At 45.2% G+C, this 22,131-nt stretch overlaps 1 protein-coding gene across 4 annotated transcripts in view; it reads left to right on the top strand.

Moving 5' to 3' along the window:
* The first annotated feature begins 2,672 nt into the window (after window positions 1-2,672).
* ACHE (acetylcholinesterase (Yt blood group)) overlaps window positions 2,673-22,131 on the top strand; it is a 48,136-nt gene continuing 28,677 nt past the window's right edge. For 2 of the 4 annotated variants that reach the window (XM_077261770.1, XM_077261774.1), the window contains exon 1: window positions 4,922-5,076. The gene's annotated coding sequence lies outside the window, so the exon portion shown is untranslated. Of the gene's footprint in view, window positions 2,790-4,921; window positions 5,077-22,131 lie in introns of those variants that run through there. The other 2 variants (XM_077261775.1, XM_077261772.1) reach the window with 2 other exon arrangements.

Below are 22,131 nucleotides of genomic sequence, written 5' to 3' on the forward strand. Positions count from 1 at the left end.
AGTCACGAACAGGATTTCGTGCCCTGGCATCGCCAGGTACTGTGTGCCAGAGGCTGTGACAGTTTGCTTGCAAGCCACCATTGCCACGCAGTGTGGAGCGCGAGGGGAAGGAGGCATACCTTAGTGGGCGGAGTCAGTGAAAGAGCACGAAGAGGAAGCGGGTGCCGCGCTGCGAGAAAGCCGGAAGTGAAGACGCCGTGCAGCAACACCGCAAGTGAGAACGCCGCAAAGCCTTGGACGGAAGACCGGGAGAAGCGCCCGACTGTGCACAGGAGGGACCGCTACAGACCACGCAGTCCCTGCAGGAATCCCCAAAGGAGAAAATCCAGCTGGCTTGCAGTCTGGAGGACGTCCCCTGGTGACGACAGAAGAGGATCCCACCGATCAGAGGGAGAGACAACGACCGCTATCATCGGACGGACGACCCATCTGCCGCCGCTGCAGCCAGGCAGGACACATCACAAGGTTCTGCCATTTAAACTAGCAACCCCTGGGCAGAGGGCCAACCCCCAAGAATAGGACGACCAGGCCCAGAAAACTGACGAGTCAAGTACGTCGGAGGACGACTGGTCCTCCCCATTGTGATCGACGGCATCCCGATGAACGCTTTACTGGACACTGTCTCTCAGGTGACAACTATGCCTTACATTCTCTACAAACGGTATTGGGCTGACTCAGACATTACCTGTGGCCCAGATAGTGATTTGACAATAGTAGTAAGTAATGGTCAGCCAATGCCACATTTGGGGTACAAGGAGGTCACTATTAAGGTGGGGTGGGTAGAACTGAAGGCCTAAGGACTGGTGCTTGTTGATATTGACCGACGTGAATGTAACCCCATGATGACCTTAGGTACTAATGTCACAGAAAATTGTCTTGCAGAGGTTATTGTCTTGTTACAACAGGTGGCCAAAACTGCTGGTTCCAGTGAGCAGTGTGTCCTGCAAAAATAAATCAGAGCCCTGGTGCAGAGAAAACAGGTAGAATTGTCTGGTGGAGAAGTTGGCCGTGTCACAGTGAGTGATCCGATCCCCATTGCAATACCCCTCCAAGAGTGAAATGTTAATATGGTGTCAGCAATAGGCCTCAGAGGTAAAGACTACCAGGCCCTGGTATAACCTGTGTATTCAGAGAGTAGGTCCACAATCCTGACAGCCAGAGGGGTGGTTTAAGTCCGCAAGGGGAGAGTACCAGTACGCGGCCTTAACTGTGGGGAGAAAGAGGTCCACTTACCCAGATATGCCACACTTGCTAAACTGTTTACTGTTAATAATAATACAATACAGGCAGCAGAACCCTTGGCGGAGGACAATGGCTCTGCAGGACAAATGGAGGACTGGTATCAGAAATTACACGTGGTCACTGACTCTACCCCATCACACCAAAAACAAGGGGCTTACCGGGTGGTCCATGAGTATGAGCGGGTATTCAGCAAACACCTACTAGATTTTGGGCAGGTAAAAGGGGTTCAACATCAAATCCCCACTGGAGGTCATCCACCCATTAAAGAGAGATACCGGACTGTACCTCCAGCTCACTACCAATGTGACAAGAGTATGTTACGAGAGATGAAGGAGGCTGGGGTAATCAGAGATAGTTGTAGCCCCTGGGCAGCTCCATTAGTTCTCGTCAGGAAAAACGATGGTAAAATGAGGATGTGTGTTGATTACAGGCAGACAAACCGCATTACACACAAGGATGCATACCCACTGCCAGAATCGAAGACTCATTAGCTGCTTTAAAATCTGCTATTTCTCCACCTTAGATCTCACTAGTGGGTATTGGCAGGTTCCCGTCGCAGAGGCGGATAAGGAAAGACTGCCTTCACGACACCAATGGGCCTCTATGAATTCAACTACATGCCGTTTGGACTGTGCAACGCACCAGGAACATTCCAGAGGATGATGGAGTGCTGTCTCGGACACAAGAATTTTGAGACCGTCCTGTTGTGCCTGGATGATGTCATCGTCTTCTCCAACACATATGAAGACCACCTGAAGCACCTGGCCGAGGTGTTTGAAGCTCTGTCTAACTTTGGCCTGAAGGTAAATCCAGCAAGCTTCTTCCCTTTGCAAAGCTTGGACCTAAGTGTATGATGTTTCCCGGCGGTAAAAAAAATTCTATGCTTTAAGAGATGCCAGCGGTTTCTTTTTGATTTTTTCTCCTGGAGAGTTTTTGCAAATGTTTTTGTTTGGCGTTCTCTTTTTTTTTTTTTGTGGTGGAAGGAGGAGGATAATTTTTGGATGTTTTTCTCAAATATAGTAACCATTTATTAATACTAGCATTTTTCGAGGCATAAACACTCGGGCATCTTTTGAGCATTTGTTGTAAAAAAAAAAAAATGGAATGCCTTCATAGCAGAAAACCTCTGAACAGGGGTCATGTCGCCTCTTTTAGCCCCTTGGCATTTTTTGGAAGAACTCAACAGCTTGAAAGTATAAACAGCTATGTCCATTCTCACTAGAAATGAATGAGAAGATTATTTCTGGGCCATAGTACAGGCGTTCTTTGGTGCGGATTTGCTAAAAAAAAAAAAACCTGCAAAAAAACCATAAAAATTATGAAAAAAAAGCATTTCCTAAAAATATTGCTTGAAAAATCAGTTATTTAAATTAAAAAAAAAAAACAAAACTTCTCAGCCTAAACATAGCCGTGTGGCCGCTAGTGAGTGCAGGGGGCAGGGGGCCGCGCAGACGAGGTGCAGCTGTCCTGACTCAGGAGCAGTGAGGAGGGGGTATAATTGGAGTGAGAGGGCATGTTGTGCTGAGACCTGATTTTCTGTAGGACTGGTAAGTAGAGCTGCAGGGTTTTAATGTTTGAGGGAAAAAGGCCTGGACTTTGGAAGCTCATGTGTCCTTATCAATAGCAGGAAGTATCAAAAGCAATGCAGCTTTATTTAAAATTATGTTAACGAGAGATGAGAAAAATGCACCAAACTTGATGGGGGCAAAAAAAATAAATCTGTGGGATCGGTCAGACATGTGGATGTGTGAAAAGCACCTGCTGGCGTGATCCAGAACAAGGGAGGATCGAGGGTCTAATCATGGCGGGTCGGCGCTGATTATTAAAGGGACTGTACACGGCTAATGCAGATTGTACGGGGAGCCAGTGGTTAACCCCTCTGTGATAACTGATGCCCATTCTATACCGCCATACTGGGCCGGTCTCAGCTGTGTCATACAGACAGCAGCCACTACAGAGCGCTCTGATCACTGCTGGTTAACCGTTTAGCTGCTGTTGTCGACGCTAACCGCATTAAATGTGGCACTCGCCCGTGTGTGTTCACTCTGCCGCTCACCTGGCGCAATGCAAGGTACTGACGCCCTGCCATGGACTGGTTGGAGCGCCCTCTGGCCGCCATCTTGGTACCCCCTTTTGACAGCAGCTGACTTACTGTTTTGTACAGCCGACATGTGCGCACAATGAGCGCTGAGCGGAATCGCGATCCGCCCGTGTCCTTTAACTAGTTAAATGCCACTGACAGCAGCATTTAACTAGCGCGGCCGAAAGTGCTCGCACCACTGACCCCCGTCACATGATCAGGGGTCATCGGTGCATTGCCATAACAACCAGGGGTCTCCTTGAGGCCTCTATGGTTGTTGATGGCTGATTGCTTTGAGCGCCACCCTGTGGTCGGCGTTCAAAGTAACCCAGCATTTCTGCTACATAGAGGTGATCTGTGCTTCACCTCTGTGTAGCAGAGCCGATCGTGTAGTCGTGCATGCTTCTAGCCCCGTATGGAGGCTATTGAAGCATGCCAAAATTTTTAAAAAAGTGTTTAAAAATATAAAAAAATAAAAAATATATAAAAGTTCAATTCACCCCCCTTTCGCCCCAATCAAAATAAAACAATATATTAAAAAAAATCAAACCTACACATATTTGGTATCGCCGCATTCAAATTCGCCCGATCTATCAATAAAAATAAAGGATTAACCTGATCGCTAAATGGCGTAGCGAGAAAAAAAAATCAAAACGCCAAAATTACGTTCTTTTGGTTGCCGCAACATTGCATGAAAATGCAATAACAGGCGATCAAAAGAACGTATCTGCACCAAAATGGTATAATTAAAAACATCAGCTCGGCACGCAAAAAATAAGCCCTAACCCGACCCCAGATCACAAAAATTGGAGAGGCTACCGTTATCGGAAATTGCGCAATTTTGTTTTGTTTTTTTTCTAGCAAAATTTGGAACTTTTTTTTTACCACTTAGATAAAAGAGAACCTAGTCATGTTAGGTGTCTATGAACTCGTAATGACCTGGAGAATCACAATGGCAGGTCAGGTTTAGCATTTAGTGAACCTAGCAAAAAAAAGCCAAACAAAAAACAAGTGTGGGATTGCACTTTTTTTGCAATTTCATCGCACTTGGAATTTTTTTTTTCCCGTTTTGTGTTACACGACATGGTAAAACCAATGGTGTCGTTCAAAAGTACATCTCGTCCCGCAAAAAATAAGCCCTCACATGGCCATATTGACGGAAAAATAAAAAAGTTATGAATCTGGAAAAAAGGGGAGTGAAAAACAAACACGGAAAAAGCTCCGGAAGTGAAGGGGTTAAGGATGTCGCCCCACCAGAAACCCTCAATTTTTTTTAATTTTTTTTTTTTGCTGCAAAAAAAATGGAAGTCGGCTAATGTCACAAGTACTATACAAAAGAATCCTGTAACCTGGCTGCATTCCCCACACACTGAATACAGCCCAAAAAAGCAGAAGTGCAGAATGAAGGGGGGAAGGCTCAGGTGTCCCGGAGCTGAAGGAGTTAATGCCGCCCACATATACAGTAACGTCCCCAGCTGTGTGATCAGTCACTGGGAATTCCCACTATCGCAGGACACTAGTACTGACTGAGATCTCTACTAAGAACACCCCCCTCTTCTATGGAATGGTCCAGTCCAAAAGTTTCTGATTGGCTAGAAAGTTGTAGAAACTTTTGTGACAAGCCCAGCAGAGAGTAAAATGGAGCCGGTGAGACCTAGGGCAGCAGCCAGTCCAGGGCCCCCGTGTGTGGGAGCAGGCAGGGGGCTGGGCTGGAGGACCCCCAGTGCAGGCTGCTGGGAGTGACCCCGCCACAGGTGAGGAGGCTGAGCTCTTCTGGTTCTTCATTTACTGAGAACAAGCTCCTAGTTTGCTCTGTAAAGAGGTTCTGCAGCAGCTAGTACCTGCCTTAGTTTAGTCTTAAACATCTGAATTGGACTAACTCTGAGTAACTTCCCTCAGCTGCTTCAGAGACTCTCTAGAATCAGTCACTACACTGCAGCTGCTGCAGAACTTCTTGCATCCCTTTTTTATAGTGAGACCTCTCAGATATAAATCTAATATGGGGGTGGAGTTATAATAAAATTCCTTTTAACCCCTTCACGATGCGCGCCGTGCATGTCTGTTCAGCTCCTGACATTTGCCTGTAACAGCTGCGGGTGGAATGGCGATCCACCCACGGCTGTTATCATGTTAAATGCCGCTGACCATCTGAGAGCGGCATTTAACATTCACACCATGGAAGCTCGTCAGGTGACCGCAGGTTGCCATGACAACCCGGAGTCTGCAGGAGACCCTTTACAGCTGGATAGCTATGAGCGCCACCCAGTGGCCAGGGCTCATACAGGTGATCATTGTAGCTACACACAGCAGGGCTGCCGCTCTACGTGTAGCACAGGCGATCGTATGATCGCAGCTTCTGGTCTCCCATGGAGACTATATTGTAGCATGTGGGGAAAAAAAATGTAAATATTTAAAAAAAAAAAAAAAAAAAAAAAAAAAAAGTTAACCCCTTTCTGACATCGGGCGTAATAGTAGGCCGATGTCTGACTCCCTCCCTTTGATGCGGCCTCCGGTGCTGAGCCCACATGTTTCCCAGCACATGTCAGCTGTTTTGAACAGCTGACATGTGCCGCTAATAGCCATGGGTGGAATCGCGATCCTCCCGCGGCTGTTAACCCGTTAAATGCCGCTGTCAAACTCTGACAGTGGCATTTAACACGCGCTTCCAGCAAGCGCATGGGAAATCCCACCCTTTGGCTGTCACATGACCACGGGTCGCCGATGGGTCGGCATGACAACCAGACGTCTCCAGCAAACCTCTGTGGCTGTCACTTGGATTTCTATGAACGTCATAGGAAGTGAAGAATTCTGCTACGTACAGGCAGGGCTGGTTTTGGGCAAAGTGGGGTCCTCGGCAAAAAGTTTAAAAAGGGCCCCAAATGCTGACATATTGCAGATCACACAGAAGCATTTCTGCTGTATTTACAAGCGCTGATCTCAGGCCGCTAAACGAGTGCGATCGACAATAGTGAAGCCGTTCGTTTCCCGGCCTCTTTCCACCATCTGAGGAAGAATGATGGGACAGAACGATCACTAATAGATCACTAACAGATCCCCATACAGTATCATGTTATCAGCAGCACATCTACAGTTTACACCGGCGGTGTGCTGCCGAGAACAAGGATTTCTGTTCCAGCATAACCAATCCAATCACTCGATGAATAGGCAGCATTTTACTTGTTTAGTATAATACACCCCATAGTCCTCCATATATTATAATGCACGCCCCGTAGTCCTCCACATTGCATAATGCACTCCCCGTAGTCCTCCACATTGCATAATGCACTCCCCGTAGTCCTCCACGTAGCATAATGTAGTCCTTGATAGAGTACAATGTAGCCCCCTCAGACTATAATTCAGCCCCACAGTCCAGTACTTAATCACTGATATATTTAAAACAAAAAAACCCACACAATCCCCTCCTCTCCTCCTCGTTGCCTGCTCTGCTCCCGGCTCGGCTTTGGGCTCAGCATCTGCAGGCAGATGGGAATGATGGGAGAGGGAGCGTCATCTGGTGCTCTCTCCTCTAGCATTGAATGCGGCACCGGGGGGGTAATCGGTGCTGGGCGGGCCCCCTGACTGATGGGCCCCAGAGTGGCTGTGTGGTGTGCTGCTATTAGCAACACGTCACTGGCTGGGGGCCCTAGGCAGCTGCCTAGTCTGCCTGCCGCTAACACTGGCCCTGCATAGAGGTGATCTGATCATGGCCTGATTGCCTCTGCTACATACAGGCAAAGGCACCTTCTAGTCTCCATGGAGACTATTGAAGCATGCCAAAAGTGAAAAGTTTTTAAAAATATTATAATGCAATAACGGGCGATCAAAAGAATGTATCTGCTCCAAAATGGTATCATTAAAAATGTCAGCTCAAAAATGGAGATGCTACTGGTATTGGAAAATGGCACTATGTGTTTATTTTTTTTTTAAACGAACTTTGGAATTTTTTTCACCACTTAGCTAAAAAAAGAACTTGGACATGTTTGGTGTCTATGAACTCGTGATGACCTGGAGAATCATAATGGCCGGTCAGATTTGGCATTTGGTGAACATGGTGGGGAAAAAAAAAAAGTGGAATTGGGCTTTTTTTCTTTGCAATTTCACCAAACTTGGATTTTGTTTTCCCATTTTCCAGCGCATTATGTGGTGTTGGTCAAAAGTACAACTCGTCCCACAAAAAATAAGTCCTCACATGGCCATGTTGGTGGGAAAACTAAAGCTATGGCTCTGGGAAGGAGGTGGGGGATGGGGAAAATAGCCCTGAAGTGAAGGAGTTAATCAGGCATCTGATGATCCGGTCACGTCATCAACCTGCACCATCTTGGATTTCTCCAAAACTGGACCTGGCTAGATTAAAACTATGGCCATGCCTTTAATCCAGAGACTCCGATCGGACGGTGTGATCTACAAGTTCTCCGAACTAAACCAAGGCCCAGATTCAAAGAATAATTTCTAAAAAGAAATAAAAAAAAAAAAAGAACCTCCACTAATCCATAACACATCATTTCCAAATAATCCCAGTTGGCTCATTTCCTATCCCTGTAACCGAGGCCTGCGCACACGTTTGCCCAACAGGGAGCGATGGTGAGCGCAGAGGGAAGCTCCTCCTCCTGCCCAGACGGTATGAAATCTCCACTTCCTGAGGTATGCTGGGAGTTCTTTAGGATGAAAAATAATGGCGTTTATGGCGTTTAGCGGATCTCCTCATTAAACCGATGTTTCATTACTGCTCGGAGATGATTCCTGCAACAGCGGTGATGATATGAAGTGCGGGTGGAGTTGCCCTTTAAATTAGTTTGCGCTGCTCTGCTCAGGACGTGATTGTTGTCTGTTTATTCAGATCCGTCATTGGGGGCTTTATTCTATTGTTTTCTTTCCTTGATGTGAGACTTCTGGTGATTTACGGCAGATTAGGTGTTTTGCTCTTCGGCCTGGTGGATTTCTTCTAGGTGTCTGCCCTGTAAATCTGGTGATTAGCTGTACGGTCTCATACAGGGGTCTATTACCGGCCTCCCTCATTCAGGGGGATTCACTGTCCGCACATCTGCACCGCCAATATTGGCTTAAACATTGGTGTGTGTGTATACTGTATATATAACATATATATATATATATATATATATATATATATATATATATATATATATATATATATATATATATAGTACAGACCAAAAGTTTGGACACACCTTCTCATTTTAAAGATTCTTCTGTATTTTCATGACTATGAAAATTGTACATTCACACTGAAGGCATCAAAACTATGAACTAAGACGTGGAATTATATACTTAAACGGCCACTGTCACCCCCTCCAGCCGTTATAAACTAAAAGAGCCATCTTGTGCAGCAGTAATGCTGCATTCTAACAAGGTGGCTCTTTTAGTTTTTGGTTCAAGTATTCCCAAAATAAAGCGTTTTGAAACTTATCCAAAATACCTGTCTTTAGCCAGGGAGGCGGGTCCTCACTCCCCAGCTTGAACCGCTACTCTGCCGTCACTCAAATCTTCAGAGGCTTTCGGCGCCGCCCCCTCCGCGCTTTTTTCGCTTCAAAACCGGCGCCTGCGCTGTGTTTAAGCTCTGGCCGTCTGACGTCCCAGCCAGGCTTGCAGACTGCGCCTGTGCGGGCAGTGCGGTCACCCTGCTACTGAATCCCCGCCCCGCAGTGTGTTATACATTATGCACAGTGCGGGGCTGCGATTCCTAGGCACGGCACAGGCGCAGTCCGGAACCCGGCATGTGAGCTGACGGCCAATGCTCAATGCGCCTGCCCCAGGCAGAAGAGCACAGCGCAGGCGCCGGATTTCAGAGGTAAACATCGCTGAGGGGGCGGCGACCAGCGCCCCAGAAGAGATGACTGACGGCAGTTGGGCGCTTCAAAGAGGGGGGGGGGTTCAGACCCGCCTCCCTGGATAAAGACAGGTATTTTGGATAAGTTTCAAAACGCTTTATTTTGGGAATACTTGAACCAAGTATAGTATCTTTGAACTAAAAGAGCCACCTTGTTAGAATGCAGCATTACTGCTGCACAAGGTGGCTCTTTTAGTTTATAACAGCTGAAGGGGGGTGACAGTGGCCCTTTAACAAAAAAGCGAAACAAATGAAATTATGTCTTATATTCTAGGCTCTTCAAAGTAGCCACCTTTTGCTTTGATGACTGCTTTGCACACTCTTGGCATTCTCTTGATGAGCTTCAAGAGGCAGTCACCGGAAATGGTCTTCCAACAGTCGTGAAGGAGTTCCCAGAGATGCGTAGCACTTGTTGGCCCTTTTGCCTTCACTCTGTGGTCCAGCTCACCCCAAACCATCTCGATTGGGTTCAGGTCTGGTGACTGGAGGCCAGGTCATCTGGCGTAGCACCCCATCACTCTCCTTCTTGGTCAAATAGCCCTTACACAGCCTGGAGGTGTGTTTGGGGTCATTGATCTGTTGAAAAATAAATGATGGTCCAACTAAACACAAACCGGATGGAATAGCAAGCCGCTGCAAGATGCTGTAGTAGCCATGCTGGTTCAGTATGCCTTCAATTTTGAATAAATCCCCAACAGTGTCACCAGCAAAGCACCATCACACCTCCTCCTCCATGCTTCACGGTGGGAACCAGGCATGTAGAGTCCATCCGTTCACCTTTTCTGCGTCGCACAAAGACACGGTGGTTGGAACCAAAGATCTCAAATTTGGACTCATCAGACCAAAGCACAGATTTCCACTGGTCTAATGTCCATTCCTTGTGTTCTTTAGCCCAAACAAGTCTCTTCTGCTTGTTGCCTGTCTTTAGCAGTGGTTTCCTAGCAGCTATTTTACCATGAAGGCCTGCTGCACAAAGTCTCCTCTTAGCAGTTGTTGTAGAGATGTGTCTGCTGCTAGAACTCTGTGTGGCATTGACCTGGTCTCTAATCTGAGCTGCTGGTAACCTGCGATTTCTGAGGCTGGTGACTCGGATAAACTTATCCTCAGAAGCAGAGGTGACTCTTGGTCTTCCTTTCCTGGTGCGGTTCTCATGTGAGCCAGGTTCTTTGTAGCGCTTGATGGTTTTTGCCACTGCACTTGGGGACACTTTCAAAGTTTGTCCAATTTTTCGGACTGACTGACCTTCATTTCTTAAAGTAATGATGGCCACTCGTTTTTCTTTACTTAGCTGCTTTTTTTCTTGCCATAATACAAATTCTAACCGTCTATTCGGTAGGACTATCAGCTGTGTATCCACCAGCCTTCTGCACAACACCACTGATGGTCCCAACCCCATTTATAAGGCAAGAAATCCCACTTATTAACCCTGACAGGGCACACCTGTGAAGTGAAAACCATTCCCGGTGACTACCTCTTGAAACTCATCAAGAGAATGCCAAGAGTGTGCAAAGCAGTCATCAAAGCAAAAGGTGGCTACTATGAAGAACCTAGAATATAAGACAGAATTTCAGTTTCACACTTTTTTGTTAAGTATATAATTCCACATGTGTTAATTCATAGTTTTGATGCCTTCAGTGTGAATACAGAAAAATCTTTATAGATGCATATATCCATCCAGTTATTAGTTGTATAGTCTCATACAGGGGTCTATTACCAGCCTCCCTCATTCAGGGGGATAATGATATTATATATAATACACACATGCAATATATTTTTTTTCTTTTTCCCTCTCCAGCGCTGATCTTCCTTATCTGCCCCAAAGTGGCCAGTAATTAATGCCCACCTCGTAGCAGTAATAGCCCCCTGAGGGAGCTGATGGACAGATCCTGCATGGCCCCTCAGTGACTGAGAGCTCAGATGTGCGAGACGCTGCCTGTCTTTGTCCTGCAGAGGGCGCTGTCATCTTTTCTATAAAGATAGAATATATTTTCCTTTTGGATGAGCCGGATCCCACGCCTGTCCTGGTAACTGACCTGCACCATGAGATCTGCCCTGACGAAGGCTTCCTGGGGGGAAAAGGGTCAGATCAGAAGAACCCACCTGAATATGCACAACTGTGAGGAATCACCCTGGGGGTCTAGAGGTGCCTGAATGCAAAGTATAGCGAGCCAGACCGACAGATCTATACTATGATCCTTTCTGTCTAGAATCTAGAATCTATATTTACACACAGATGAGCACACTATAGATCTCGGTAGGTCTGGTCCACTACCCCGTGCACCTCCACCTATAAAATATTCCTAATCCGTTTAGTGATGGGTAAAAGTGTGTGCACCCCTGATCAAAATTACTGTTGTGAACACTTGAGCAAGCTGAAGATGAAATGATGTCTGACAGGTCTAAAGTTACAGATGACACACTTCCTCTGTAACTTGGCAAAAAAAAGTTAAGAAAAAAAAAAAAAGAGCCGATGCAGAAGTTTTGAGTAAAAATTGGCGATATGGGCACCAATAGGAGGAGGTAATGACTTGCGTCCATGTCAGTCTGACAGCGGCACTTAACATGCCAACAGCCGCAGGTGAATCAGGATTCCACTCCCGGCTGTTCCAGGCACATGTCAGCTGCCATGTGCCGGAAAAGGTGCAGGCTCAACACCGGAGCCCACACCAAACGGGGGAGGTGTCCAATGAGGGACTCTGTCCATCATAGGACATCAAGGGGTTAAGTGATGTAACAGCTCAATATTACTTTGTTTTTAATGTAAAATTTGGCTGGTTTTTAAATAACATCATTAGTAATACTCTTATACATAGGAGTAGTATTATAGTAGTTATATTCTTGTACATAGGGGCAGTATTATAGTAGTTATATTCTTGTACATAGGGGCAGTATAATAGTAGTTATATTCTTGTACATAGGGGCAGTATTATAGTAGTTATATTCTTGTACATAGGGGCAGTATTATAGTAGTTATATTCTTGTACATAGGGGGCAGTATTATAGTAGTTATATTCTTGTACATAGGAGCAGTATTATAGTAGTTATATTCTTGTACATAGGAGCAGTATTATAGTAGTTATATTCTTGTACATAGGGGCAGTACTATAGTAGTTATATTCTTGTACATAGGGGCAGTATTATAGTAGTTATATTCTTGTACATAGGAGCAGTATTATAGTAGTTATATTCTTGTACATAGGGGCAGTATTATAGTAGTTATATTCTTGTACATAGGGGCAGTATTATAGTAGTTATATTCTTGTACATAGGAGCAGTATTATAGTAGTTATATTCTTGTACATAGGGGCAGTATTATAGTAGTTATATTCTTGTACATAGGGGCAGTATTATAGTAGTTATATTCTTGTACATAGGGGCAGTATTATAGTAGTTATATTCTTGTACATAGGAGCAGTATTATAGTAGTTATATTCTTGTACATAGGGGCAGTATTATAGTAGTTATATTCTTGTACATAGGGGCAGTATTATAGTAGTTATATTCTTGTACATAGGGGCAGTATTATAGTAGTTATATTCTTGTACATAGGGGCAGTATTATAGTAATTATATTCTTGTACATAGGGGGCAGTATTATAGTAGTTATATCTTGTACATAGGAGCAGTATTATAGTAGTTATATTCTTATACATAGGAGGCAGTATTATAGTAGTTATATTCTTGTACATAGGGGCAGTATTATAGTAGTTATATTCTTGTACATAGGAGCAGTATTATAGTAGTTATATTCTTGTACATAGGAGCAGTATTATAGTAGTTATATTGTTGTACATAGGAGGCAGTATTATAGTAGTTATATTCTTGTATATATGGGGCAGTATTATAGTAGTTATATTCTTGTATATATGGGGCAGTATTATAGTAGTTATATTCTTGTACATAGGAGCAGTATTATAGTAGTTATATTCTTGTACATAGGAGCAGTATTATAGTAGTTATATTCTTGTACATTGGAGAGAGTATTAACCCCTTACTGACATCGGACGGTATAGTACGTCCGAGGTCAGATCCCCTGCTTTGATGCAGGGCTCCGCGGTGAGCCCGCATCAAAGCCGGGACATGTCAGCTGTTTTGAACAGCTGACATGTGCCCGCAATAGCGGCGGGTGAAATCGCGCTTCACCCGCTGCTATTAACTAGTTAAATGCCGCTGTCAAACGCAGACAGCGGCATTTAACTACCGCATCCGGCCGGAAATTACGTAATCGCCGACCCCCGTCACATGATTGGGGGTCGGCGATGTGTCAGGACAGTAACCATAGAGGTCCATGAGACCTCTATGGTTACTGATCGCCGGTAGCTGTGAGCGCCACCCTGTGGTCGGCGCTCACAGCACACCTCATTTTCTACTACATAGCAGCGAACAGCAGATCGCTGCTATGTAGCAGAGCCGATCGTGCTGTGCCTGCTTCTAGCCTCCTATGGAGGCTATAAAAACATGGCAAAAGTAAATAAAAAAAAAAAAAAAGTTTAAAAAAAAATATAAAAGTTTAAATCACCCCCCTTTCGCCCCAATCAAAATAAATTAAAAAAAAAAAATATATCAAACCTACACATTTGGTATCGCCACGTTCAGAATCGCCCGATCTATCAATAAAAAAAAGCATTAACCTGATCACTAAACGGCGTAACGAGAAAAAATCGAAACGCCAGAATTACGTTTTTTTGATCGCCGCAACATTGCATTAAAATGCAATAACGGGCGATCAAAAGAACATATCTGCACCGAATTGGAATCATTAAAAACGCCAGCTCAGCACGCAAAAAATAAGCTCTCAACCGACCCCAGATCATGAAAAATGGAGACGCTACGAGTATCGGAAAATGGCGCAAATTTTTTATTTTTTTTTTGCAAAGTTTGGAATTTTTTTCACCACTTAGGTAAAAAATAACCTAGACATGTTAGGTGTCTATGAACTCATAATGACCTGGAGAATCATAATGGCAGGTCAGTTTTAGCATTTAGTGAACCTAGCAAAAAACCAGTGTGGGATTGCACTTTTTTTGCAATTTCACCGCACTTGGAATTTTTTTCCCGTTTTCTAGTACACGACATGGTAAAACCAATGATGTCGGTCAAAAGTACAACTTGTCCCGCAAAAAATAAGCCCTCACATGGCCAAATTGACGGAAAAATAAAAAAGTTATGGCTCTGGGAAGGAGGGGAGTGAAAAACAAACACGGAAAAACGAAAAATCCCACGGCCATGAAGGGGTTAAAGGAGCATTCCTCAAAGTTCTCTATACATTGCAATCCTATATGGCACTGTGCACATACAATTGCTCATTTTGCAGTAAAGGGGAACCTGTCACACCCCCCCCCCCCCCCCCCCCCCCCAGGCGTTTTTAAGTGAAAGAGCCAGCTTGTGCAGCTCTAATGCTGCATTCTGTCAAGGTGGCTTTTAGTTCGGGGCCCTGCAAACGCTGAAATGATCGCTTTTATAATTTGTCCCTGATTCCTGGGCATGTCTTTTCCCTCGGACAGAAACTCTTCCCAGCTGTCACTCAATACTCTGTGCGCCAGGCTCCGCCTCCTCTGCCTTCATTAACGTCCCACTGGGGCTCCCGGATTTACCGCCTTGTCGGTGACCACCGCAGTGCGTCCCTCGCTTCCCTGATGACCTTTCGCGGAGCAGCAGCCTCAACAGCTACCACTTTGAGGAAGTCAAAACGCAGCAATCGCCCGTGTGTTCTGCTGTGACCCCAGCGCCTGCGCTGTAAGTTCGAAGGGCAGCGCAAACTGCGCATGTCCTAAAAAAAAACTTACAGCGCCGGGGCCGCAGCAGAACACACGGAGGAAAAGACCTGCCCCCAGGTCTAATTCGAGGAATCAGGAAAAATACTGAAAGAGCCACCTTGACAGAATGCAGCATTAGTGCTGCGCAAGGTGGCTTTTAGTTAAAAACGCCTGGGAGGGTGACAGGTTCCCTTTAAGTAGCTCTACTGCAAACCTATATCATAGTGATTTCTGGATCTGTTCACAAGGTGTCTAGAGAAATGTTTTCTAGACCCTTAAACAATGACTTATCTCCAACCTTTCCTCCTTGAGTTAGTTTTGGCAGGACCATGTGTGTGCAAAAGGCGTCCTACAGTGCAGAGCTGTACAGAAGCTTATTTGTATAGTAATGATGGGTGCCGGGCCCAGTGTTGCCTCTGACTTCTGTGTGGGTTGGCTTGGTGTCCATCCTGTATTGGGTCTGTTAACTCTTCCTTGTCGCTGTCCAATAAAGACATGGCCAAATAAAGGGGCACCAAATCCTTACACTAACACTGGCATCCCTGGCAGGGAGAAGGAAGTGGCATGCAGGGATGTTGGCGTTGGTCTAAGGTTTTGGTGCCCCTTTAACCTCTGATAATGTGTATTTCTTTATTGGACCACAATAACAAGGTAGAATGTATGACCTACTCTCTTCAGCTCTCCTTGCAACTCCTGGGTCTCGAGTGCTGCACTGGTCTCCTGCCAGCACAATTTGGGAACGTGCCCCGCTTCTTAAGAGTAGCATGCACTCAAGTGTCTCCCAACTATTGGCTGGGGGACTCAAGTATTTAAGGCACCTTCCCCTGTAGGGAGGTGCCTGAGAAACATTTGTGTCTAGTAAGTTTTCAAGCTAAGACCCTGAGCCCGTCCTACGGTTTTGAACAAGCTCCAGCATTTTCTGGCCATGATACTGTTCCTGCACTACCAGCTACTCCGGGCCTGTACCTTTTTTAGCCCCTTGGGGTCAGCTGTTGCAGTTCTGGGGTCTGTCCTGGACTGGCACCTGTCAACCACCTAAGTCTAACCACAGTATCAGGAGCTCTAGTGAAGAACCAGGTGGTCACTTGGTTATGCCCCTCCAGGCTCTCCCCAGACTGCAGCGCAGTTGGTCCACACTTACCAGCGCGACACACACACTATGAGCATTGCAAAGGCACTATGTCTCACGAAGTGTTCCTGAAACTTGCATCCATCTTGGCCTCCACATGCTGCAAGTTTCCATTGCAAGCTGAAGCGGTGTTCCCAGTGCATAATCAAGCCACCAGCATGCTTCACTGAAGGCAGGGTGCTCTTTTCAGCGTTTGCTTCATTTCCTGCTCCAGACATACTGCTGATCCCTTGACCCTAAACATTAGTTTTATTTCATCACTGCATAGGATCCCAAAACTTCTGTCAGATTTCATATGAATTTGATCTTACAGGAGGCTTTTTTTTAATGCTTCTAGGTCAAGGTGATTCTTGAATAACTTCAGCATTTTAGTGTGTGCCTGACTGTGCGAAAGGAATCCTCCAGTGCCCACTGCCACCATCTGCTGTGGGTGTTTCTGATTATTTAGTAATCCAAGAATTGTTGGCCATGACAATTGAGCTAAGATTCCTCCAAAACCTAATGAGCTGGTGTGAATCAGGTTTGCAGCAGGTCCTAACAGCTAGAGGGGCTCTGCTAAGTACTAGAGACTGTAGTCACGAAGGGGTGAATCTCAGAACTGTCAGTAATGGTGGTGAACTTGGAGGAACCACTCTTATTTATAAGAGGGAGACCTCTTCCACAATGAGGAACACATAGACGAGCTCTCTAGTGTTCTGCTGAAACATGAATATTTACATTGAGTTCACATCTTGTTTTGTGGAATTGCCCAGAGTGGGAGGGTCATACAATAAACCGTGCACCTTATTGTGCAAACTAACACGGTGCCATTTGTGCACAGATTAATGTGTGGGCTTAAATTAATCGGCATGAATAAATGAGGGGAGAATTGTCATAAATGGCCTGGTCCTCGGTTTCCAATGTCCATGCATGCAGCCCGCCAGTATAGGGGCACAGAGCTGCGGTTCTAGTGCCGGAATCTGCTCTGCTACATCTCCTGCGGTTGCGTTTCTTCTCACTAATTCTGATATTGCAGCGCTGACCTGCAGTGCACTATGGTGCGGTGTTATTTTTTGCAATGTTGGCTGCGGCTGCTCCTTATGAATGACCCCTGCATTGCAGCCTTGGTAACAAATCCTCCACATGGAGGTGAGCTCATTACCAGAGCACTTTATTAAATTACTGCAGCAGAGAGGTCTTGTTGTGTAGCGGATGGTGGGGGGGAGTGACACGAGGCTGAAATAAGCGATGCAGGCCGCAATGCTGAATGGTTAGATGCACAGAGATAAATGAGGATGTCTGTCAGCGGGAGGGAGGCCTTGTACAGACGCTGGGGACGCTCCTCATAAACTGACACAGAAATGATTCTCCTAATATGCAGCATATAACAGGAGCTGAGGGGAGCTCCAGAAGCCATTTTGGGTAGATGCGGTTCACTCCAAATTTTTCTAATATTTTGTTCTGCCCCCTGTTGTGAGGGGCACAATGTTGGTACAGAGCACCCTGCAGGGATGCCGAAATTCTAGGAGAGTCTCTGAATATGGGGCCACTCTTTGCCCTGTCCATAGAATAGATGCAGAATGTTTGTTTTTTGCTGAAGAAACTTGTACAGATTCTTAACTGTAATTATATTGCAGCGGATCACTGCAGATCAGAATTATGGGCTTTAGTCATGGATCACTGAGTTTATGGCTTTTCAATGTGTGATTTGATCAGATAAGATGAGGGAGGAAAAATAAATAAAAACAAAGTTTGTAACTGTGCTTCATTATTCCCTGACACTCACGTTTCTATGGATACACCAGAGTGGACCATATATAAAGTTGGATCCAAAATGGCCGACTACAAAATGGCCGCCATGGTCACCACCCATCTCAAAGTTTTCCCCCTCCCATATACTAATGTGCCACAAACAGGAAGTTGCTATCACCAACCATTCTTATTTTCTTTAGGCCCACCCTGTACATAAGATATGCATGTATAACCTTTACTGATGCGCAAATGTCCTCACATAAGACGTTATCCAGCGCTCATATTTTACGAAGACACTCGGTCAGCACCCGAGCATGCCGGGTAACACATCATTTCCCCCCAACGATTAAGCCCCTTCATGCAACGATGAAGCCCATTCATGTTCCCATTACTACTCATACCACCCACCCTATACATGGTTCCATGCCCCACTATGACACTTGCCCCTTTTAGTCTATCCTATTAACCCTTATACTACCATTTCCTCTGTGTTGGGATTGTTTCACCAAGACACAAAAAAAACTATAAATGTGATCAGCGTAAGGAAATCTCCAGGAGATTCTGAGGGGAGTGGGCGCTGTGTGTGTATATATAGATGACGGATGGAGTCTGTAGGGGAGATGCTTTCTATATATAGACTGTAGTAATGGCAGGAGGTTATATAAAGACGAGGTGGAGGAGATGCCGCGCTCCGGTGTCCTCCTGGGGCTGCTCCGTATCTACCGCTCGGGCCTAGATCTACATTAGTGAATTAAGGACATGACCCTGAGGCTGCAGCTTTGGTCTGAGGATGTATAAACCAGTCGAATAGTGGGGGCACTCAGTGACCTGGGAGTCCCTCTTTGGTTGCCCTTATGTTCCTTTATTGTACTGTTATAATGCATAGGGGGCACACCGCTCCACTGTGGGGGCTGTGTACTAGTGGTTATATATGGGCACTAGGCCGTGAGTAACCGTAGTGATACTACAAACATGGCAGCACTTTAGTGGGTAATATCGAGGGGCAGCGCAGCTCCAGGATTACAAGTTCCATGTGTGATCCTGTCAGTTGTTGCTGAGTCTCCTCACTCCTTATTCTGTGCCTCCTGCTCCTGTATTGGCTTGTCCTCTCCATTATGTTATTAGGTTTTTAACTGATAAATGAGATTGAAGTCAATAATACAAATCGAAGGATAAAATCCCATAAGTGTGTAAGTTAACGGACCATTCCGATCAATGGCGACATTCACTCTAGTGGTAACATACAGGGCAAAAACTGGGGGCCTTGGATTCGGCAAATGGACCAGGGGGCAGAAAAAGTTCCAGTGAAGGGAATTCTTAATGCTTACAGGAACCAAGATGTCGCAGCCGAGCCCTGATAACAAGTCCAGAGCATTATCCTCCTCCACCATCTGTACAGCGAGCACAATGCAGTCAGGGGGTAAAATTCTCCAGAAATCTCCAAACCCTGACGCCACATGGCGAAGTGTGATCCGTCCCTGCACAGAACACTCTCTCCAGAGTCCAGTGCTGATGTTAATACCAGAGTAGGTCTGGACACTATAGTTACTATATGTGGTCAGTAAAGCGGTGGTGACTTTTCTGCCCTCAGAATATTGACCCTAAACCTGGTAACTGGCTATGCCACCACTGCCATAAACTGCGATAACCGAGTCTTGCCTCGCTATGGAGGAATTTCAGTGACTCTTTGCAGAGTATTTGGTCTATCTACAGTTGGTCTCTTGTAGCTCTGGATCTTTTCGTACCGTGTATGCTGTCCAAGCTTTGTCAGACTGGTGGGTGGACATTGTCACTCCGCAATTTCTGATCTCCATAGCGCTGACTATACAGCGGTGTTCCTCCTGATGTATCTGAGCAGCCTTCATTCCATTACAATAATTGGACGCAGTGCAGGCTCTGGATGGAGTCGCATCAGCAGAAGAGCAGGCGGGAGCCTCCCGTTAAATCACACGCCTGGCATCAAGGGTCCGTAAATCTAATCTAGAATTACATGAAGTATCGACCAGTGTCCTGACACTTCTCCAGTATGAGGCTGTGTGGGGAGTCTTCTCCTGTCATCATACAGGTGAATAATTTACCAAATTGAACACTCTTATTTACACAACCTTTATGGACACCATTTCCTAATGCATCATGGCTCAATTTTATATAGTTTTGATTGCACTTAGACTTCCTTGAACCATTCCTCTCCTGAAAATTTGATTGTGTCTTTAGTGCCGCAGAGTGGTTCCCACAGTAAAAACCTAAAATTGACCATTTCTGGCTACAAAACCACCCAAGAATAGGCATGTGCTGTCCTTAAGTTTTCCCTTGGAGGGTTTCCAACTCAAAAACCTGGCCTTTCATCTGAAGTGTTTTGCTCGATCAAGACATCAGTGCCTTTCGATGTTGACCCAAGCATATGTAGAATAGTGGTCTTCATCATTGTTACAAGGGACAGCCAGGAATGAGTTCACTCCCAAGATATTCTACAGTCATGGACAAATTTTGAGAATGAGACAAATATTAATTTTTCCAAAGTCTACTGCTTCATTTTTTCTAATGGCAATTTGCATATACTCCTGAATGTCAGAGTGATCAGCTTAACTGCAATTACTGTACTTGCAAAGTCAATATTTGCCCAGAAAATGAACTTTAACCCCCAAAACACATTTCAACATCATAGCTGCTCCTTTTAAGGCAGGACTGCAAACATCGTTTTAGTGATTGATCCATTAACACAGGTGTGGGTGTTGATGAGGACAGGGCTGGCTATCAATCAGTCATGATTAAGTAAGAATGACATCACTGGACACTTGAAAAGGAGGCTGGTGCTTGGTATCATTGTTTCTCTTCAGTTAACCATGGTTATCTCTAAAGAAACACTGCACTTCATTGCACTGCACAAAAATGGCCTAGCAGGGAAGAGTATCGCAGCTACAAAGATTGCACCTCAGTCAACAATCTATCGCATCATCAAGAACTTCAAGGAGAGAGCTTCCATTGTTGTCAAAAAGGCTCCAGGGCGCCCAAGAAAGACCAGCAAGCGCCAGGACCGTATCTTAAAACTGTTTCAGCTGCGGGATCGGACTACCAGCAGTGCCGAGCTTGCTCAGGAATGGCAGCAGGCTGGTGTGAGTGCTTCTGCACGCACTGTGAGGCGGAGACTCTTTGAGCAAGGCCTGGTTTCAAGGAGGGCAGCAAAGAAGCCACTTCTCTCCAGAAAAAACATCAGAGACCGACTGATATTCTGCAAAAGGTACAGGGAGTGGACTGCTGAGGTCTGGGGCAAAGTCATTTTCTCTGATGAATCCCCTTTTCGATTGTTTGGGACATCTGGAAAACAGCTTATTCGGAGAAGAAGAGGTGAGTGCTACCACCAGTCTTGTCTCATGCCAACTGTAAAGCATCCTGAAACCATTCATGTGTGGGGTTGCTTCTCAGCCAAGGGAATCGGCTCACTCAGTCTTTCCTAAAAACACAGCCATGAATAAAGAATGGTACGAGAATGTCCTCCAAGAGCAACTTCTCCCAACCGTCCAAGAGCAGTTTGGCGCCCAACAATGCCTTTTCCAGCATGATGGAGCACCTTGCCATAAAGCAAAGGTGATAACTAAATGGCTCATGGAACAAAACATAGAGATTTTGGGTCCATGGCCTGGAAACTCCCCAGATCTTAATCCCATTGAGAACTTGTGGTCAATCATCAAGAGACGGGTGGACAAACAAACCAACAAATTTTGGCAAAATGCAAGCATTGATTATGCAAGAATGGAGTGCTATCAGTCAGGATTTGGTCCAGAAGTTGATTGAGAGCATGCCAGGGAGAATTGCAGAGGTCTTGAAGGGTCAACACTGCAAATATTGACATGCTGCATTAACTCATTCTAACTGTCAATATGACCTATTGGTACTCATGATATGATTGCAATTATATTTATGTATGTGATATAAACATCAGACAAACACTAATAAAAACCAGAGGGCAGCAGATCATGTGAAAATATAATTTTGGTGTCATTCTCAAAACTTTTGGCCATGACTGTACCTATGGAAGGGTACAGAGATGATAGTTTAGACGCTGCCTTAGAAACATAATTCATGTTTAACTTTTCATCTTTGTCTAAAAGACAAAAAAACCTGACCCTAACCTGAGGGCATTATAAAGGATGACCTGCAGAGAATAATCTAATTGACCACCAGCATAGATTCATGAAGAATGTCATGGCTAACACAGGGGTGGATGATTTCCTCAGTACACAACATTGTGGGCTATCATTATTTTAGTGACAAAATGAACAATTGGAAGAGAGGTTGAACTTGATGGACCAAGGTTTTTTTTTTTTTTTTTTTTGGGTTGGTTTGTCTTC

This window comes from Ranitomeya variabilis, chromosome 5, assembly GCF_051348905.1.
Source record: "Ranitomeya variabilis isolate aRanVar5 chromosome 5, aRanVar5.hap1, whole genome shotgun sequence".
Lineage (NCBI taxonomy): Eukaryota > Metazoa > Chordata > Amphibia > Anura > Dendrobatidae > Ranitomeya > Ranitomeya variabilis.